Source organism: Loxodonta africana, chromosome 4 (genome assembly GCF_030014295.1).
Source record: "Loxodonta africana isolate mLoxAfr1 chromosome 4, mLoxAfr1.hap2, whole genome shotgun sequence".
NCBI lineage: Eukaryota > Metazoa > Chordata > Mammalia > Proboscidea > Elephantidae > Loxodonta > Loxodonta africana.
The window spans coordinates 122,914,786-122,936,984 of NC_087345.1; the positions used below are offsets into that span (position 1 = coordinate 122,914,786).

The window sequence follows — 22,199 nt, forward strand, 5'->3', positions numbered from 1 at the left end:
CCTATTCTAGCTTGCTCAGGATTCACAGATGTTACGTTTTAAGATTAACAGAACCAAATGTGTGCAGCAAATAAAACCTCTAGGAAAGGTTACTAGATTAGACTTTATGGAGTTTAGATGACTTTACCATATAGTTCTGGTTTTGGTAGTTTATTTTTTTCTGAACATTTACTATATAGATAATACATATTGATTGTAGAGAAATTGAAAATGTCAGAAAAGGGCAAAAACAAAAATAATTTCCTTTAATCCTCCTATTTGAGAACATTTTTAGTTAAGGTGGGGAGAGTGAATTCATTTTAGAAGAAGGAATTAGTGAGTATAGCACTAAAATGACGAACATAATCCAGGAGCATGCAGATAGTAGCTGGGAGGAGAAGACTGTGTAGTTGTAGGTGAATGTGGTTAGCTACATTACGGTGGACAGTGAATTCCAGGATAAGAGTCTTGTTGTTTCTCAAAGTAAGGGATTCCGGAGTTCTTCTAGCCCAGGATTCTTTTTTTTTTTTCCAGGTAAGGAAATAAAATTGAGTTGCTCAAGTGGAAGAATTGGACCTTGAAACTGGGATTCTTGATTATTAAGCTTATATTGCTTCAGTTATGCAGTGTGATCTCATGTGATTAGTTGTGACTGCTGGTTCTAGGACGGGACAGCAAAGTAAAACAGTGCTTTTTAGGAGTAAATTCTGACAGCCTTAGGAAAGGAGGATTTGAAGAGGAGGTTATTTGATAATGCAGGCAGGAGGTGATACAGAGTGAAAGAGATGGAGAAGTCATTAATGACTAAAAGTTTCAAGCTGGGTGATGAGGAGAAAGGAAGTATTCCTAAAATAAGTAAATTTGAAGAGTAAATTTGTTTTGTGGGGAACATTAGGTTCAGTTTTTAATAAATTAGGATATCAAGGAGAAATGTTTTGTTAGGCAAACAGGACTGTGGATTAATAGGTGTTAAATTATACTTTGCAGATAATGAGAATTGAGTAATAGGATAATATACAACATAGGACTAATTCCTTCATATAGTAAAACTGAGGGCAGTTTAATTCCAGAAAGTCTCCTGAAGAGTGCTGCTTTAAGAAAAAATTAGTTTTATCTATTAGATGTGTCAGAAACCCTGGTGACGCAGTGGTTAAGTGCTATAGCTGCTAACCAAAAGATTGGCAGCTCAGATTCACCAGGTGCTCCTTGGAAACTCTATGGGGCAGTTCTGCTCTGTCCTATAGGGTCACTGCTGTGAGTCAGAATCGACTCAGCGGCAGTGAGCTTGGGTTTTTTGGTATTCACTGAATGAAAAACTGGTTAAGATACTGGTGTGGGCAGGCTGACCTCAAAAAGACCTTCTTTGGCCCTATTGATGCTTCTTTTTATCCAATAAAAATATTAATTGGATGTGCAATCCCGTGTAAAACGTTAATCTGTGTGTTACAGAAAATGGTATTGCCCTTCAGCTGGTGCTAGAGTGGCTTTGTGTGATTTTATGACATGATGACATTTGCTATCCTGGTTGTAATTCACTTTAATAATGTTAACTAGTTTCATTTGGGCAATGTGTCTGTGCTAGTCCCTCATCATTTGTTGACATTTCTGAGGTTGCCAGCCTGAGCTATTATCTGTTTGGTCCGTGAACATTTTGAAGATAGAGGCATCTTTGTGTACCCCCTCTTTGTGTATTTCTAGTATGAAAATAGGTAATGAAAGTTCTGAAAAGCCCTGATGGCACAGTGATTAAAGCACTCAGCTGCTAATCGAAAGGCCAGTAGTTCAAACCCACCAGCCGCTCCGTGGGAGGAGATGTGGCAGTCTGCATCTGTAAAGATTTACAGCCTTGGAAACCCACCGTATGTGGTAATTCTGCTGTGTCCTGTAGGGTCGCTATGAGTGAAAATCGACTTGACAGCAACAGATTCAATTTGGTTTTAATGCAAGCTCTGTATTGTGCTGGCAAGGATTACTAAACTCACCTGACAAAGCAAGAATTATTTAGTTTTCTGTGGGTGAAGGGATTTTATTTTTGGATACGTAGTAATACGATTCTGGAGTTGGATGGGGCTGTAGAGTTTGTGTAATTCAGGGACAGCTACTTGGCTTCCATTTCCGTGACAACTTTATAAATTGGTAGTGACTACTCAGGGTACTGGTGAGAAAGATCCCCACACCTCGAGGTTCAGCAGTAAAGAGTGCAATGATAATTATTGTATTTTATGACTTAATGGGCATAGGGAATGGCTACAGAAGTGACATATATTTGCTAATCTGATCTAGTTCAACTTTTATTTTTCAGATGAGGAAATTGAAGTCCACTGAATGATTAGCTTAGCCTGTACTAGGCAGTTAGGTGATATTTTAAGTGTTTGTTATAAATCAGTTCTTTGTAACAGGCAGAATTTTCCTCTAGAAACAGTGTATCAAATGGCAGCTCTTTCAGTTCTCAGGCTAGTCTACAAAAGACTTTATTTAATATATATGACATTATCCACTACTAAATGGTTTACTTAAACTCTTGGTCCTGTGCGCTCCCATAACCTGCATTCGAGCATTTATCACACAATGTTGTAATGATCTGCCTAGGTTTGAATCTAGACTTTACCAATTTGGTAGCTGTTTTGAGTTTACAAGTTATTCGGTTCTCTACGTTTGAGTTTTCTCATCTTTAAGGTGGGACAGTAACTTACATACTTTGTGGGCTTGTTGTGAAAATTATTAACTATATAAAGCATTTAAAAAGAAACTGATGTGTAGCAAATTCTTGAATATTAGCTGCTGTTGTTAATATTAGTCCCTTTCACTCACTATCCTGTTTATGGGTCATCCTCCTAAGCCCTGGACCTAGACAAGTCTCTGCATTTAATAAATCTTTTAAATTACTAATTGAATAAGGAAGGGGGCAGGAAAGACAGTGTCACAGGGCATCTCATAGGAGAGAGCAGGAAAAGGCCAGCTCTTTATTTATTTTTTAACAAGTGCTAAGATTGCTGTGAGTTGGAATCGACTTGATGGCAATGGATTTTATGGGTTTATCTCTCTGCTTGCCTGACTCCACTATAGGTGAAAACTACTTTTTCCTTAGTGACTGAGATTTAATGTTACTGATCTCATTGTGGTGGTGTAAGGAAGATAGTTAATCTAAATTGAGAGTAACTAATAGTTTCCCAGTGGCTTTTACACTTAGATGATTTATGTGTTAACTGAACACTTCTCTGTTGGTGGTATTTTTGTTGCCATAACATAGTAAAGGACAGGGCTGGCTACATAATTTGCAGGGCCCAGAGCAAAATTAAAGTTACCATGTTAAATGGATCTAATGAAAGTTTTAGTCAAATCTACATGGCATCTAGGTTCTGGTGGCAACTTTGTGCCTCAGTACCTTTCCATTTAGTAATTGAGAGTATTTGTAAGTTCTCTGTTAGCTTCCAAGCCCTATATAAAATTTTAGTCATTAATAGGGAACTAGTCCTTTATTCAGTAAAAATTCTCAATCTATTCAGTAAAATTCTCAATCTACCAGTTTGACTTTTTTTTTTATAGTCTTTTGCTCACAAAATTTCTAGACCGATTTTCATTCTCAACTGCTGTCATCTCAGAATAGCTTCTTTGGTTAGTATTCTCCGGTCTTTGTGTGTCAGAAAATGTTGAGGAAAAGATAGGATTCCCAAAAGGAAACTAATGTTACTTTTTATAACTCATTAAACAACTTCTAAGGTGAACTCAAGGGACCTTTTGAGCCTCCTTTGAAGAGCTTTTATTTATTAGTAGCCCTCTGTTCAGGAGCCCTGATAGCTTAGTGGTTAAGAGCTGAGACTGCTAACCGAAAGGCTGGCAGCTCACATCCACTAGGTGCTCCTTGGAGACCTTATCGGGGAGTTCAACTCTGACCTATAAGGTCGCTATGAGTCAGAATTGACTCAACGGCAACAGGTAGAGGTACAGGTTCAGGAGCCCTGGTGGCACTGTGATTGACTGCTAATTGAAAGGTCGGTGGTTCGAAACCACCAGCGGCTCCGTGGGAGAAAAACGTGGCAGTCTGCTTCCGTAGAGATTTACAGTCATGGAAACCCTGTGGGGTCTCTGTGAGTCAGAGTCAGTGCCACGGCAGTGAGTGGTGGTGTGAGCTTCTGTTCAGAGGACTTTGACTGAAAATGTGGCCTCTGTAGTCAGATAGACCTGGCTCAAATCCTGCCTATGTTCTATGATCTTGGGACTTTGGACATCTTTCATAACCTCTTTAAGCCTCAGTATCTTCACTTGTAAAACGGGAGTAATACTATTACTTATCCCAGGTTGTTGTAAAGATCACATGAACTAAGGTATATGATGTGTTTAGTGTAGTACCTGGCACATAGGTTACTCTAGGTTTGGGAGAGTAATCCAGGGATATAGCCTGTGCTGAATTAAAGTGACACAATTGATAAGCCCTGTAAGGACTAAGAGGTAAGGGTAAGACCAAAATGCAAGTCTCTTCAGGTCCTAGGCCCAGGTTTGGTAGACTTAGCTCCATTATGAAGTGTTTACTATGGAGTGGTTAATGATTTGATCTAAAAGACCTTGGTGTGAATGTGTATATTCACATGTATGTTCAACGAACATTTGTTAAGCACCTGCTACTGCCAGGCACTATGCAGGTGCTTGTAATACCAGAAAGATAAATACGTCTGCTTTCTGTTTTCTTGGACTTCAGCTATGAACTCCAACTCTGAATATCCAACTATGAGACATACATGTAAACAAATGATGGATAACTACATGATGAGTTCTTTAAGATACAGGCAAAAGGGCCTAGGGCAGCAGGTGAGCTGGAAAGAAGACACTTTGTTAATTCTTTGTGTTTTCAAGAGTCACAGTTTTCTTAATGAAGTATTATAGAAAGTCTGATTAATTGTTTCGATTTTTTTTTTTAGTGTAGGTTGATCCTTCAAATACACAGTTAAAATGTAACTTTGGGTATTTATCTGAAAGCAGCCAATCTTTAAATTTTTCTTAAAAATACTATATGAAATCTTCATAACTTAGGTAAATAGGATTTATATAACTCAGGTAAAATCTTAAAGACTCCTCAGAGCTGCAGAGTATGAAGGATTTCTTAACCCTTTAGAATGCATGTGTTTTCCAAATGATCATTTACACCAATGGGAAATGTTGGCATCTGGGGAGAAGTGAGTCTAGTGTTAGCATAAAATAATATTAGTTGACAGAATAATGATTGTACATTTGCACTTAGAATATTAGCTACTATGTATTGAACACTTATTATCTAATGGGAACCATGCTAGGCAACATATAGATATATTTCTATGGTTTATATAAAAGATTAAATGTATATTTAATATGTTCTGTATATAATGATTCAAATCCATATACCACAGCACTGTATGGAAGAAATTATTTTCCCCATTTTGCAGATGAAGGACTTGGAACTGGCTTAAGACTGTATAAAACCAATAAGTGGTACAGCTAGAAGTAGATTTCAAAACCTTTATTTTTTTTCCACTTTATTATATGAAATATAACTGTTCCTCACTTATCAGGGGTTTTAATACAGTAAATTATAAATGCATTATACGACTTGAAGAATTATTGTGTCTCCCTAGTGCCAGTTGAAGTGAACAACAACAACAAAAAACTTTGGAAGACATAAATCTAAAGTCTGGTAACTGGCTAGTATTTTTAAACAGTCGTTACTTTTCTATTTTCAAAGAAATTGCTGTTTTCAATGTACTAGCCGTACTTAATAAAAAAAAAAAATCAGGCATTACAAGCAAAACATAGCACTTTAGGTAAGCAATTGAGACAAATACTTACTAGTTGAGACATTGGTTATTATTTAATCAAAACCTTTTTTTCTTTATAGGAACGTGCAGTTAAACAAATTTTAAAAGTTCTCAAAAGTACTTCTTTTATAATAGTTGAGGTGTCAGGCCTTTTTTTTTTGGATGTAGCATATTTAAGTTTTTTTTTTTAATTGTATTTTGGAAAATTTCAAATATACAAAATCGCAGAATAATATAATGAACTCTCATGTGGCCATCATCTAACTTTAACAGTTATTGGCTCTTGGCCAATCTTGTTTCATTCTTATCACCATTTTCTTCCTTCCTTTTTGAAGCAAAGCAGATCCCAGATATGTCATTTCATCTTTAAATATTTCATTATGTTATTCTAAAAAATAAAAACCCTTTTTAAACATAACCGTTATTTTATTGTCACACTTGAAACTAACAGTTAACAGTAATTCCTTAGTATTATCAAATATCCACTTAATGTTCAGTTTGCCAATGGTTTTATTAAAGACTTCTTTTTACATTTTGTTTGAATCAGGATCCAAATAATATCCTTTCTGGTTGGTTAATACACTTTTTAACATCTCTTTTAATATATAAATTTTTCTCCTCCATCTTTTCTTTTTTTCCTTCTTTCAATTTATTGGTTCAAGAAAATCAGTTTTTTACCCTGTAGAATTTTCCACAGCTAGATATTGCTGGTTATATCTTTGTAATATAATTTAATATATTCCTCTGTCATGTGCATTTTCTGTAAAGTTGCACATAGAGGCTTGATAAACTTCAGATGCCTCTTATTTTTTCTGTCCTCCTATTTTCTTCTTCCTCCTCTTCCCTGCTTTCTTTTTCCCTCCTTCCTTCTTCTTCTCTTCCTTCCCTTCCCTTCCTCCCTCCTCCTACCCACTGCATATTTCAGGGGTGGTGTATCTTCCATCAGGAGACATAAAATATGTGGTTGTGTGTGGTGCTAGCAGCTGGTTGATGCTTAGTGCCTAGATACTTTAATTCATTAGGGATTTTAAAGTGTAGTATTTTAATTCTCTCATTTTATCTTCATTTATTCCTGGAATACATCTATGAAGAAAAACTTCCCCTTATCTACTCTTACCCTGAGAGCCCTGGTGGTACAGTGGTTAAGAGTTGCGGCTGCTTGCCGAAAGTTCAGTAGTTCGAATCTACCAGTCACTCCTTGGAAATCCTATAGGGCAGTTCTGCTCTGTCCTATAGGGTTGCTTTGAGTTGGAATCGACTAGATGGCAACAGGTTTGGTTTTTTTGATTTACTCTTCTCCTCACCTACTTTCCCTAATGTGTACTATTATACATCTGCTACTGTACAGACTAATTGTACAGTTTGTATAAAAAAAGTTCAGATAAATCCTTGATTTTTTTTTTTTTTTTGGTTTCTGCGTTTTTAATGGTCAGAGGCGTTGGGAAATTTTTTACTTACTTACCAAAAGCACCTGGAGAATATAGAAGAGTTCTTTATCCAACCAAATTCTAAGCAGGCATATCAATCAATCAATAAAACTAGTAAAAATGGAAAATAATTGACTTTGAGGAAATATGGAAGAGTTTTAATAATAATGGTTTTTTATTTAGTTAATCCTTAAATACATACAGAGAGTCCCCGATTTACAACGTATTTGATTACAATGAACTACACTTATGAGCATCTGATTTTTTTGTATATCTCATCATAGTAATATGTATTACATATATGTCACAGGGTGTAAGCTGCTGATGTTATCATTCTTAGATGTTCAGAGATGAGACTTATAAAGATATTGATAGTAAAAGACAATAATGAAAACTAAAAAAGGTATTCTACTTATGTAAGAACTAACTTACAACGGAGTCATCAGAATGGAGCCTGGTTGTAAGTCAGGGCTACCATATTTTTATGCAAATAATGCGCACCATCTGCATTTGTTTGCTGGCTGTGCCTGCCAACTGCTAGGTATTTTCATAAGCACAGTATACTATTTTTTTTTTCTTACAGTAGCATGAAGAAGAGGATTGGCATGGTGGCACTTGTGATGGTGCCACATGGGGTGAGGCAGTGCTGTCAAACAGACGCAGAAGATGCATGTTATTTGCGTAAAAATATGGTACCTGCAGTGGGTCCTGAAGCTAGATCTCCTGTGTTCAAATTTTGGTTCCTCACTTACGTGTGTAACTTTGAGCAAGTTGCTTAATGTCTGCTTGCCTCAGTTTTCTCAGCTATTAAATCAGGATAATAAAGGAACCTCCCTCATAGGGTTGTCGTGAGGATTGGACGAATTCATACGCAGTAGGAACTTAGAGCAGAGCCGGGTGCATAATAAGCTCTCGATGAATGTTAAGTCTTTCCATTGTCATTTTTCTTTGCTATTAGGGCAGAGAGAAGGAAGGGAGAAACTTCTGACGTTTACTTTTATTCATGCTTTTGTCTTTTTTTCTCGTCATCCATTGTGTATGTTCCAACTTACTTAAAGTCACATTTTGTAACTCCCAATGGATTGAAGAACTAGGCATTGAGCGTCAATAGCTATTAACATCACGAAAAGAGACACAAACAAACATCATATGTCTCCTGCACTCTATTACAGTACCAAGTAGTGTTAAAATTTATATACAATAGTGTTTTCTATTAGACTGTGAGATTTTTTTTTTTGAGGGAAGGAACTTACTTTATACTATTGTGTTTAATATAGTGCTTGGTATTGAATAAATACCTACTACTTTTTTTTTTTTACTAGTTATGAGGCCTACCAAAAACTCAAACCAAACCCGTTGCTATTGAGTTGATTCCAACTCATGGCAACCCCATGTGTCACAGAGTAGAACTGATACCTGTTTTTTTTTTTTTTTTTACTGTAATCTTTAGACCTTTCATGGTGCAGCTGAGTGGGTTTGAACCACCAACCTTTATGTTAGTAGTCAAGTGTAATCCGTTTGTGCCACCCAGGGACTGGGTGTTATGAGGCCATGTTATTGTGTGCTGTTGATTCCGACTCATAGTGATCCTATAGGACAGAGTAGAACTGCCGCATAGGGTTTCCAAGGAGCAGCTGGTGGATTTGAACCACTGGCCTTTTGGTTAGCAGCCTGAGGTCTTAACCACTACGTGCCACCAGGCTCCATTATGAGGCCTAAGACCCTAATACTTATTCCTTTCACTATGGTAACATCTCATTTATCAGGATTGCCTAGGGATATTTTTTTTATACAAATGAATTTCCTAGCTGGCTACATGAATTAAAGTACATGTCTTTAAATATCAGGATTGTGTTTATTTATTAACTATTTCCAATGGTAATTTTTGTCACAAGTATCAGATACTTGCTAGCCTTCATAAACAGAATATAAGTTCATTATGGGTGCTATTTCTTGGGGTTGTAATATAGTATATCCATGGAAGCTATTGATATATGCATGGCTGTATGGTTTTAGATCATATATTCTCAGAATGCTTCATAAAATTTTTATTTGCTTCTTAGGTCATTTTTATTTTGTTATTATAACCTACTAATTTCTTTCTGCTGTCATTATATTTACCTTCAGCAACCCCTGTTTCCAAATTCAAAGTTAGTACTTCTAACGAATGCTTTTAACCTGCTTTGGATTGATTTGATTATTAACTCTTGAAACTTTGTCTAAAATCAGGTTAAAGAAGATCTAAACCAAGCTTGAGGGCATCTTTTATGAATAAAATGTAGAATTTGGCACACAGACTGTATGCCATTAATTTAGCTGGCTGTATAACTTTTTAATTTACTCTGTGTCATTTCTGAGGTTTTCATATGTATGTGTAGCCTCTAGGCAAGTGAGAATTTATTATATTAGAGTTTGAACAAAGAATGAATGCTAGTCTTCAATATTTCTATACTGTTAACTCTGAGAGTTGGAATTCAAATTTAGATATCCCATACTCCAGAGTCCATTTTCATCGCTGCTAGACTTACGTGACAAAGAAGTCAACACTATTAATTATTAAAGTTTTTTTTTAAAAAATGATATGGTATTAAAAAAAAAAAACAAAACGAAAACGTTGCCGTTGAACCTATTCCGCCTCATAGCGACCCTATAGGACAGAATAGAACTGCCCCGTAGGGTTTCCAAGGAGCAGCTGGGGAATTTGAACTGCTAATCTTTTGGTTAGCAGCCAAACCTTAATCACTGTGCCACTAGGGCCCCTATATGGTATTAATGATAGGTTTTTTTTTTTTTTTTTTTTAAATTTAAAACACAGATTTTTTGTTCTTGTCATATTACTGGCATTTTTCTCTTAGCTTAAAAGAAAATTCCCACTATAGATTCTTTAAATACCTAATAGATAGGTACATATCAAAGTAAGTTACTCACATACAAAAACACAACGGGTCATATTTAATAGTACACACTTTAAAAGTTTCTACATTTTAAATATCCTGGTTACTATATTTATAAGCTGAATATACTCATCCAACTACATACAGGAAATAAATGAATGTACCTATTTTACTTATAGTGTATAAAATTCTAGAAAATATTAAAGAGATGCGAAGTAAAATAAGATTTTAGGGGTTAGACGTGAATTCAGATCCTAGTTTAAATCTTAGAATCTTAGTAACCCTCCCAGGGTACTGCAAAGATTAAATCAGATAGCATGTTAATGTGCCTATGAGAATATTTGACCCTTCGTGATCTCTTTCCTCTTTATCTTTCCCCTCATATAATTTTGAACCCAGATAAAAAGAGAGAAAAAAAGTATAAGCAGAAAATAAGAAAATACATATACTAAGCAAAAGCAACTGTTGTTTGCATACTTTGCTTGAAGATGAATGACATTTTACTTTTATTCCTTTATCTTAATGTGCAGGGTACCTTTAAGATACTCCTCATTGGACTGAAGTGGAAACATAAGGATTGGAGCTTATTTTCATCTTTGGGGTGAGTAGAAAATTTAGTATATTTGAAGAAACGGGCTACTTCTTAGGAAACTTTGTCATTTGCATGCACTCAGAAGAATACTATAATTATTTGTGAACTGCTGTCAGTGTACAGTAGTGGTGAGAGCCCCAGACTAAGAGTCTAGAGCTCTCTTTCAAAGCGTGGACTCTATTGCAGATGCCCCTAGAGGTTTAGCCCTGGTTACTTGACTTCTTTGTGTCAGTTTGCCTGTTTTTAAAATGGGAATGATATGCTGTTGGCTCTGCTTATTTTCTGGGCTATATGTTCTAAGAGTAAATTGAGATAGCAGATACAAAGATATTTTATTAGTGAAAATGTGAGGTAGAGGTGTCTATATTGTGAATTATCAAGTGAACTAAACGGGAATTGACAGAGAATCTCTTTCATCATGAAATTTTAAATGTTATTGTAGCCTAATACCACTGGAACAGTAGTAAAACAGGGCCATGTTATAATTGTTTGTGAGTAAAATGGCTGGTAGAAAAGAAGAGGAAAAGAAAGAGGAAGAAGTGGCAGAGGAAGAATACCAAAACAAAGCAAAACCCTGGCCTTGAAAGCATTGGAATTTTTAGAATTAAAATTACTTATTAGGAAATATTTGAAGAAATTACTAATCTGTAGATCATTAAAAATATATTTTCCATTGAGAACTTGTTTATATTATTTTCAATATTTTACATTCCTTGCTGTGGGAAAAAAAAATTCAGTTTCTGAATTTTCCATTCTCCAGCATTTTAGCCATTTATCTGGATAACTTGGTATATGTGGTATGATGCTTAGTCAAATTGAATGAATGTTTCTTCTCACTGTATCTTTTTTTGTTTGTCTGGTTGCAGTTTAAACTTTATTTCTTTTGTTGCTATTCTTCTTCTACTCACCAAAACATGTCTTGTTATTTCTATTTAAGCTAAGGTTTCTTCACGTATCTTCTTATTTTTGGTCTCCCAAAAGGAAGACCTAGGCTTTTAAAGGTGCCAGAATACTACTTAGTGAATGTAATTCCAGTAACTGTGTTTAGGGAATATTTACCTATGTCTTGGGAGAAAAATACTGGTCAGATGGTAGTAAAATTGTTATTGTCCTATACTTGTACTCTATTTTTTAGGTATTATTTGATTCTAATGTGGTTGTCATTACTCTTTGGAGAGATGGTTTGGCCATCTTTTGTCTAATGTTGTACTGCTGGCTGTCTCTGTCTTAGACTAGAAGAAAAAGTTAAACTTTTCCTTTTGCAATTTACACATTTACTTCCTTGCTTAGTGTCAGAGGCGGCTGTGTTCAGAACCTTTAACAATGGTTAGCAACCTGTCCTGTAATCTGTGGAGCTAGCTCAAATAACCTTAATTCTCATGTGACTGCTAGTTTATTGCTTGGCTGAGTCCTCTGGCAACTACTTTTGTTTTCTATTTATAAAAGTGCAAATCATATCCTATTGTATCTTTAAGAAAAGTTCTTTCTTACTTATTAAACAATTGGCTTATTAGTTCCACTTACAAGTCATTACTTTGGCTTCCCAAAAAAGTAGTTGACCAGTCCAAAGACGTTAGTTGCTTTTTTACTTAGATAGTGAATGTTAGATGTAGCAGAAAGGGCTGGGGTGAGAGTCTTTACCATTCAATACTTGTAAAATTTTGGGCATGTACCCTGTCTAAGCCTCAAGCTTCAGAGATAGTGAATGGGTATAATGTTACCTATTATCATAGACTTGTTACATTAAGTGACATAGCCTATAGAATATGTCTGGTAAGGTACTGAGCACAGAAAGTATTTAAGTAATTATTGCCATTGCTGATTTCTCTCTGTCTTCCTTATTGTCGTCATTGTCATCATCATTACATGGTAAAGCCCAAACAGACTTTCATACAAAGGGGCTCAAAAACAGAATGCAGTGTTGACAAAGCTCTCTTGTTTCAGTAGACCACCTGGAGAATTTGTATGTAGTTGTAGCATTTTTTTTGTTGCATTTTAAGATGAGAAAGCCTAGGCCTAGAGTTAAGTCAACATACTGAGAGAGATTACTGTAGATTTCCGGAAATGGGTTAATTGGTTCTAATGAATGGTTTTGCTGGGAAATACACAGTTTTAGTTCAGACTTTACTGTTCTCAAGAGTAAGCAGTTATTTAAACTACTTTTGCAAAAAAAAAAAAAAAAAAAGTGCTAAATACTTTAAAAAGAAGAAAAATTTCCTTTTCATTGTGTCTTTTTCTTATGAATAAGGTGAAATAATTCCACAATGAAATTAGGTTTTAAAGATAAGACATATAGTGATTAATTGTCTGGCTTCCTTTTGCCTAGACACATGCACACGTACATGTGTGCACACTTTATTTTCTGTCTTTCATTTCTGAATGTGAGCATGCAAGCTGTAGGGATTAGATAACAGCACATAGAATGGCTTCTTGCTGCCAGTTTAAGGATGATTGAAATAAAAAAAAAATGAAATCTTTTTTTTAATGTAAGAGTATTAGAAAAGATGTTTTCCATTGAGAACATACTCTAGCTCTTTGAAATCTTTAGTATAAAGTTCACATGAGGTGAGAAAACACTGAGTGAAATATTTAATGTGGTAAAAAATTTATTTTAAAGTTTCATATTCTAGATTTAACTCTCCAAAATACTCTGAAAATAGAATCAACATTTTCAAGATGACAAGATTCTGTTTAGGGAATTGATTAGACTAGCTAAAAACCTGGTTATTTGTTATCCAGAACATTTTGACTATTGTATCAAAAAGGATGAATTTCCATGACATATAAGACATGCCTTTAAGATACCATAATACAATATTACTGACTGAACTTTTTGCCTGAGTTGCATTTCTCAAATGAATAAATATCATAGGGAAGCTTGTCATTTGTCAATTCATTTTAAAAAACAATATTCAACATTTATTAGATCTTTTGTGCTGTTGAAAATTCTCTTATTTGTAGGTAAGGGAGGTCATGCAGCTGGTCTGAATTTTTTGAGTCACATGGAGGTACAGTTATTTTCTGAGGAGGGGAAGAAAAGTAGGAAGCTGTATTGTAACTTGAAAACATGGTTCTTATAGGGAATATGTTGTGGGACCAACAAGAAATGTATAGATGTATTGATGAGCAAGAGATCAGCTGATACTTGTGTGAGTTTATAGTGTGCCTAATCATCATGTTTGTAATTTTTTTTTTACCAAGGTAAGATACCTTAATAACATAGATAGGCCTTTACTTTAAAAATATAACCTATATGAATATTTTATTTTGTGTTAGAGATGTGTTTCTAAAAGCAGAAAAAGGAAAGTTATTTCAGATCACCTGTTGTAAAAAGGGTTGTAGCAGTACATCAACAAGGAGCTGCCAGAAACTCAGGCTGGATTCAAAAGAGGATGTAGAATGAGGGATATCATTGCTAATGTCAGATGGATCTTGGCTGGAAGCAGAGGATACCAGAAAGATTTTTACCTGTGTTTTATTGACTGTACAAAGACATTTGACTCTGTGGATCATAACAAATTATGGATAACGTTGTGAAGAATGGGAATTCCAGAACTCTTAATTATGTTCATGTGGAATCTGTACATAGATCAAGTGGCAGTTGTTCAAATAGGACAAGGGGATACTGCGTGGTTTAAAATAAAAAAAAGTGTGAGTTAGGGCTGTATCCTTTCATCATACTTATTCAGTCTGTATGCTGAGGAGATAATATGAGATGCTGGACTATATGAAGAAGAACGTGGCATCAGGATTGGAGGAAGACTCGTTAACAACCTGTGATAGGCAGATGACACAGCCTTCCTTGTTGAAAGTGAAGAGGACTTGAAGCACTGACTGATGAAAAGCAAAGACCTTCAGAGGCCTTCGGTGTGGATTATACTTCAACATAAAGAGAACAAAAATCCCTCACGACTGGACCAATAAGCAACATCATGATAAAGAGAAGACTGGAGTCTTAAAGGATTTTGTTTTCCTTGGATCTACAGTCAACACCCATGGAAACAGCAGTCAAGAAATCAAATGATGTATTACATTAGACAAATCTGCTGCAAAAGACCTCTTCAAAGTGTTAAAAAGCAAATATATCACCTTGAGGACTAAGGTGCACCTGACCCAAGCCATGGTATTTTTAATCGCCTCATATACTGCAAAAGCTGGAAAATTAATAAAGAAGACTGAAGAAGAACTGATGCCTTTGAATTACGGTGTTGGCGAAGAATATTGACTGTACCATGGACTGCCAGAGAATGAACAAATCTGTCTTGGAAGAAGTACAGCCTGAATGCTCCTTAGAAGCGAAGATGGTGAGGCTTGGTCTCACATACGTTGGACATGGTATCAGGAGGAATCAGTTCCTGGAGAAGGACATCATGCTTGGCAAACTAGAGGGTCAATGAGAAAGGAAGATCCTTAGCAAAATGGATTGACACAGTAACTGCAACAATGGACTCAAGTATATTGTTTTAGGCTGGGTTCTCTAGAGAAGCAAAACCAGTAAAGTGTATATACGTGTATGTATATATATACACGTATATATGTGTACATATACATATGTATATGAAGAGATTTATATCAAGGAAATGGTCACATGGTTTTTAGAGGCTATACATCTCAAGTCAGTGAGGCAGGAAAGAGGATTATCCAAATTCATGTAAACGGGCTGGTGAACCCAAGATAGGCAGGCTGGAGAGCAGTGCAGCAGGCTGTGAACACTGATGAATCTCAAGATTGGCAGGCAAGACTGCCGGTAAGCTACTAGCCCAGGTGCCTAGAATCAGAGGCCAAACGATTGGGAGCCAGCTACAGGATCTGGAACAAGTAAAAACTCTGGCAAGGCCAGCAGGAATGAAGTAGGCAGAGGAGGATGGAGAGATGAAGGCTGAGGGGACAGTGAGCTGCCTCAGGCCCTACCCCCCTGGGGACCACTCAGCAGATTCCATCATGTTGGTGATCACATATCAAATCTCAACAGGGAAGTGATCTCAACATTATACAACTGCCAAAACACTGAAGATCATGGTCCAGCCAAGTTGACACACAATCTTAACCGTCACACATAGCAACGATTATGATGATGACACAGGACCTGGCAATGTTTTATTCTGTTGTTCATAGGGTCGCTGTGAGTCAGAATCAACTCGACGGCACATAACAACAACATTTTAAAATAATCCAAAAACCAAACCCATTGCTGTCTAATCGATTCCACTTATAGCAACCCTATGTGTAGAACAGAGTAGAACTGCTCCATAGGGTTTTCAAGGAGCTGTTGGTGGATCAAACTGCAGAACTTTTGGTTAGGAGCCCTAGCTCTTAATCACTGCACCCCCAGGACTCCAAATAATGAGTACCAACCACAAAACAACAACAAAAAAAATCAAACCCCTTGCTGTCGAGCCAATTCTGACTCCTAGGGACCCTATAGGACAGAGTAGATCTGCCCCATAGGGTTTCCATTGAGCAGCTGGTGAATTTGAACTGCTGACTTTTTGGTTAGCAGCGGTGACTCTTAACCACTGTACCACCAAGGCTCCAACTAAAAAATAGTACTCGGCATATAAGTTCTCCTGGCAACCCTATAGGACAGTAGAACTGCCCTATAGAGTTTCCAAGGAGTGCCTGGTGGATTTGAACCTTTCTGGTTAGCAGCAGTAGCACTTAACCACTACACCACCAGAGTTTCCATATAAGTTCTGATTTCTTTAAATTCTTTTGGAGTAGGATGGGGGATAAATAAGTATATACATGTATGCTCCATATATGTGAATGAATCAATCTATAAATCTGTGGATAGTATGATTCATATTTCAGAGAAAAAAGAAATCTCTGGGCATCTTGGGGCCCTGGTGGTGCCGTGGTTAAGAGCTCAGCTGCTAACCAAAAGTTCAGCAGTTTGAATCTACCAGTTGCCCCTTAGGGACCCTATGGGGCAATTCTATCCTGTCATATAGGGCCGTTGTCAGTCAGAATCGACTCTACACAGTGGGGTTTGGTCTGGGCATCACAAGGGTTTTTGAAGTTTTAATGGAAGAAATAAAATGAGCTGGGTCTGGTGCAAGGGAGGAAGGAAGACAGGAAGAGAAGAAGAAAGGGAAAAATTGAGAATAGAGAAAGGAGAGATCATTTCAGGCTAGTGGAGCAGTGTGAGCTAAGACATTAAAAAAAAAAAAAAAAGACATAGTAGAAATTGACATAGTAGAGAGTGTTCCAGATGATGAACACTTGGGAAATTAGGGAGATGAATTTCCATTTAATATTGTGTTAGCCAGTAGAGGGCTATTCTAGATTCTTGACCTGGGAATAGTTACATTAAAATGTATATTTAAAAGGCATTAACCAAGAAGTACTATACAGGAAAATTAAAGGTATGTGGGGAGGGGCAATCCTTGCAAGATAATGATACCTAAGGTAAAGTGTTATATGGAGGTGTTGTGTACATCAAGATACACCATATTCTGGGCCATAAATAATACTTGGACAATATAAAGAATTAAATCATACAGTACAGAATGTGTTCTTTGAATACAATCAAATCAAACTAGAAATTGATAACAGAAGAATTACAGGAAATTTCCAAATACTTGAAAATAAGCAGCACATTTCTAAATAATCCATAGGATAAAGAGGAAGTTTCAAGAGAAATAAAAAATGCATTGAACTGAATGAAAATGGAAAAACATACATTAAAATATGTGGGACACCACTGAAGTAGTACTGAGAGGGAAATTTATAGTAATAAAGTGCGTGAGTTAGAAAAGAAGAAAATAATATCAGTAATCTAAGCTCTTTTTTTTTTTTTAAGCTCTACCTCTAGAACCTAGGAAAAGAAAAACAAAATAAGCCTAAAGCAAGCAGAAGGAAAGAAATAATAAAGAGCAGAAATCAATGAAATTTAAAACAAAAAACAACAGAGAAAAATCAATGAGTTGCAGAGCTGGTTCTTTGAGAAAAATCAATAAAATTGACCAGTCTCTAACAAGACTGACAAAGAAAAAGAAAGGGTGCAAATTACCAGTATCAGGAATGGTAGAGACCCTGCAGACATTAAAAGGATAATAATAAAAAAAAATGTGAACAGCTTTTCATACATAAATTTGGCAAGTTAAACAAAATGGACCAATTTCTCAAAAAACACAAACTACCAGAACTCACTCAATATAAAAGAGATAATTTGAATCGTTCTGTAACCATTAAGAAAGTTGAATTTTGTAATTTAAAAACTCCCAAAAAGAAATCTCTAAGCCCAGACATTTTCACTACAGAATTCTACTAAACATTTAAAGAGGAACTAACGGCAACTCTACAAAATCTCTTCCACAAAATGGAAGAGGCAGGATACTTCTCAGTTCATTTTGTGAAGCTAGTATTACTCCGTTATCAAAACAGATAAAAACAGCACACACACACATACACAACCCAAAACTACAGACCAATATCTCCCATGAATATAGATGTAAAAATCCTTAACAAAATATTAGCAAGTAGAATTCGGTAATACATAAAATGAATTATACATCGTGATCAAGTGAGGTTTATTCTAGCAGTGCAGGGCTGGTTCAATATTCTGAGTCAATCAGTGCAATCCACCATAATAAGAAGAAAAATCACATGATCATATCAGTCAAAGAAAAAACATTTGACAAAAATCCAACTCCCATTCATGATTGAAACTCTCAGAGGAATAGGGAGGAACTTCTGGACTTCCTCAGCTTGATAAAGAACATCAACAAAAAACCTACAGCTAACATTGTACTTAATGATGAAGGACTGCTTTCCCTGGAAGATACGGACAAAGGTAAGGATGCCTGCTCTCAGCATTGTTATTCATTGTGATATTGAAGTTCTAGCTGGTACATTAAGGCAAGAAAAGGAAATAAATGTCTTGCAGATCAGAAAGGAAGAGATAAAACTACCTCTGTTTGCCAATGGCTTGATTGTCTACATAGAAAATCCCAAAGAATATACAAAAAGTTTTAGAACTAATAAGCATGTTCTGCAGGGTTTCAGGATACAAGATCAACATCTAAAAATTTACTGCATTTCTGTGTAATAGCAATCAACATGTGAACACCAAAATTAAATATACCATACCATTTAAAATAGCTCAAAAGATGAATTACCTAGATTGAAATCTAGCAAAACGTGTACAGGACTTGTATGTCAAAAACTATAAAATGCTGATTAAGTGAATCAACGAAGATCTAAATAAATGGAGAGACATACTGCGTTCATGGATTGGAAGACTGAAGATAGGAAAGATACCACTGAAAGATACCACTTCTCCCCAAATTGATAAACAGGTTCGACATAATTCCTATCAAAATCTCAGCAAGAATTTTTGTAGCTGCAGGTAAAATTACCCTAAACTTTATATGAAAAAGCAAAGGAACAATAAGAATAGCTAAAACAATTTTGAAAGAGAATGAAAAAGGGGCAATAAACCAAACCAAACCCAGTGCCATAGAGTTAATTTCGACTCATAGCGACCCTATAGGACAGAGTAGAACTGCCCCATAGAGTGTCCAAGGAGCGCCTGGCGGATTTGAATTGCCTACCTTTGGTTAGCAGCTGTAGCACTTAACTACTACACCAGCAGGGTTTCCATTAGTGGAGGGATAGACACATAAATTAGTGGAACAGAATAGAGAATCCAGAGAGAGACCACACAAATAGGCCCAACTGATTTTTTTTTTTTTTTCACAGAGGTCCAAAAACAATTCAGTGGAGGGTTTTGCCTTTTTAATAAGTGGTGCTGGAACAATTGGACGTCCACAGAGGAAAAAAAATGAACCTTGACCTCAGCCTCACACTTTATATAAAAATTAACTCAAAATAGATTGAGGCTTCAATGTAAAACTATAAAACTTTGAAGAAAAAACATGGAAACCTTAAGAATGCAGGGCTAGGCAAAGAGTTCTTAGACTTGATACCAAAAGCACATAAAAGGAAAAATTGGTAATTTGGACTACATCAAAACTAAAAACCCTTTTTCTGTGAAAGACCCTGTTGAGAGAAAGAAGATTTGTTGCCAGTGGACCTGTTTTGCAAGAAATGTTATGGGAAGTATGATTTGTAAGTATTTTCTTCCAATCTGAGACTTGTCTTCTTTTCTTATTTATATCTTTTAGCACATATTTATTGGCTTGAACATTTTACTACCAAAGCTTGATGTCAGGATATATTGTGCTTTAAGTATTTCTGGAAATATGAACTGACCATTTTTAACTGACGCTTATTCAGAATCTAAGATGTGTAATGGCCTTTTATATTCAAATAACTCACAAAGTTTAAACATTGGACTGAAATATAAACAGCAAAATTCATGTTCTTAGATCTTATATTTTCATGAAAAAAGATACGTGCTCTCCACATGTAGATGTGGCGGTGTTAGGAGTAATACCTGACCATTCAAATGCAATTAATGACTCTGCACCCAGGAGAATGTTCCTGATTGTTACTGCTGTGTTTGTGTAATAGCCTCTAAGGTTCTCTGTGGTGAGGAAAGATTACTTTCCTATGCGTCAAGGATCAGTATTACCAAAAGGACCACTGCTGTGGTTTCTTCTCTTTATTCTTCTTTGTTTTGGACTGTTATTAGTTTGCCATACTTTGCCATAGGACAGTGCAAATTATATGTAAGCATATATCCCAAAATCACCCACCTGGTTTGAAAAATTAAATCTACCAATTGCCTTCTGTGCCTGTGAGAGTGAGGACCATGGTGACGAGTAGTCTGCTCAGTTTTATGGCTGGCGTAATTCTTCTGAGTTGGGTTACCTGTGTTTTCTTAATACCAGTTGCCTACACTTTGGGCAACAGTTAAGTTTCCATCACTAAAAAACAAGTAGTTAGAAGGCAAAACTAGTGACTTAGTAGAATTAGTTACGTCAGTGCTTTTAATCTGTTGATTATTTCCTTTCAATGCTAACTTGTAAGTACTTACTCCTCCCATACAGCTTTCAGCCTTTCCTTTGCAATCAGAACTGGTGGGGAATTATACTGCGGTTTTATGCCTTTCATTGTTTGTTGAGTCATTATGAGGGAGGAAGAAGAAATCTGACAAAAGTATCTTCATAAAGGAAACTAACTAGACTTATTCTTTATTTTAAAGAGTGGGCATTTCAGATACCTTAATTTTTTACATAAGCTGTGGCAATGGTTCAGTTTGTTTTAAAGTTAAAGCTGTAACATTAAGAGAAATGTTAAAGTGTTTCAGTTAGGTTTATAACATAAGAATGAAGGAGGATGAACACCAGCAAAGCAATGAATTTGGGGTAGTAAAATGAGTAGTTGATTTGGAGATGCATCCTACGTGTGAAACGGTCAAACTGGATACAGTGAGAGTAGGAAACTACTTGGGTCAATGCTCCGAAAGCAAAGCCAGCTGTGTAAAGTCCTAGATGTTTTGCTGGAACTTAAATCAGCCCGGGAAGTAATCAGAATTCTAGGCGCCACAGGTCTAGAGAAAAATTTAAACAGTGTTAGTTACTTGTGTATAATAAGATTTAACTAAACAAATTAATAAAATTTCTTGAGAGGAATGATGGTTTAAGAGAGCTCTTGCGTTTCATAATCCCTAAAAAAAATACCGTTTACTGAATTACAGTCATTCTTATCTATTTAACAATTTAAGTCTCTAAGGAGTCATATGCAACAAAGTTTAAATTAATCTAATTCTCACCGTAATTTGTCTTTGTCTTTTCAGACTCATAACTTTCAGTAATCAAAATGACTCTCCATTTAATTAGTCTGAATTAAAGAGAGATTCCTCTGTCTCCTTTACTTCTCCATCAATATTGAAACAGAAAAAATTTCTGCTTCTTCAGATTGATGGGATGACCATATGATTCCATTTATACTTAATGCAGTATATGCCAGTAGTTGGCAGTCAGTAAATATTTGTTTATTTAGTCATTCTTTCAGGAAGCACAGTAGGGCAGGATAACTAATCACCAACTCGCAATGAGTAAAAGAAATGAAAAAAAAAAAAAGATAAAACTTGTCTCTAGCAAGAAAGCATTCTATATGTATGTATGTGCTTTCACTCTCTGCTGTCACCCCAGAGGCTTTTGACAAAATTTGGCATTTCCCTTTTGACAATTTTTCATAAATCCACATGGTCCTATAGAACTTTTGGTCTAGTTCTTTTACTTTGGCACATATTTGAACTCTTCTGAGCCAGTGCTGTGTTCACCAAGTGATTTTTTTTTTCTTCCCTGCCAACCTTAGACACTGAATTTTATATCCCACAGAGGAGTAGGAAAATTCTCAGTCCACTCCCCAAATCCATCTTGACAATGTCATTATTCCTCTTCTTTCTTGCTGTTTCCCTGCCTATATTCTTTCTTCCTCAGTGTGTCCTTCTTATGAGAGAAACACCCAATCCTTCTTGCCGTGTCAGATTCCTGAATTTGTTTCATGAAATAATCCTCAGATATTAGCTCCCCACAGAGTCTTTCTACCCTTACTGGAGGAAAAAAAAAAAAAAAAGATGGCAATTTGCTTCCTGCAATCTTTCTGT

General features: G+C 36.0%; 1 protein-coding gene across 4 annotated transcripts in view; it reads left to right on the top strand.

The window, feature by feature from the left end:
* Positions 1-22,199, top strand: part of EPS8 (EGFR pathway substrate 8, signaling adaptor) — a 211,714-nt gene that overhangs the window by 42,464 nt on the left and 147,051 nt on the right. For all 4 annotated transcript variants that reach the window (XM_064284543.1, XM_023554656.2, XM_064284542.1 and 1 more), the window contains exon 2: positions 10,617-10,687. The gene's annotated coding sequence lies outside the window, so the exon portion shown is untranslated. The remainder of the gene's footprint in view (positions 1-10,616; positions 10,688-22,199) is intronic.